Here is a 288-nt window from a genome sequence, read left to right on the forward strand (position 1 = left end):
GCAGGATTTCTGTAGTCTTTGGGCACTTGTAATGTGTGGATGCTTCCATTTGCTGAGTCTGCCCTGTGATATTGGTGTACAAAAGTATATGATAATTACAGCTTTGTCAACTACTGCCTTCTCAGTAAACTTATGTAGAATTTATTAAGGGGTTTATCTGAACAGTATTCTAGTGTGTACAGTCTCATTTTTCATTGTAAATGCTAAGTGTTTTGCTACTTGTTTTATTGTTCTGGAGGACAGGATTGGTGAGGTGTGAGAATGGGACTAAAAGGATGCTACACTCTT

The 288-nt window shown here is 37.8% G+C and overlaps 1 protein-coding gene across 1 annotated transcript in view; it reads left to right on the top strand.

Moving 5' to 3' along the window:
* The window catches only part of LOC104524416 (beta-adrenergic receptor kinase 2), a 25,345-nt gene that overhangs the window by 17,538 nt on the left and 7,519 nt on the right, over positions 1 to 288 (top strand). The gene's annotated exons all lie outside the window — the stretch shown is intronic.

Source organism: Antrostomus carolinensis, unplaced genomic scaffold (genome assembly GCF_000700745.2).
Source record: "Antrostomus carolinensis isolate BGI_N321 unplaced genomic scaffold, ASM70074v2 scaffold25734, whole genome shotgun sequence".
Lineage (NCBI taxonomy): Eukaryota > Metazoa > Chordata > Aves > Caprimulgiformes > Caprimulgidae > Antrostomus > Antrostomus carolinensis.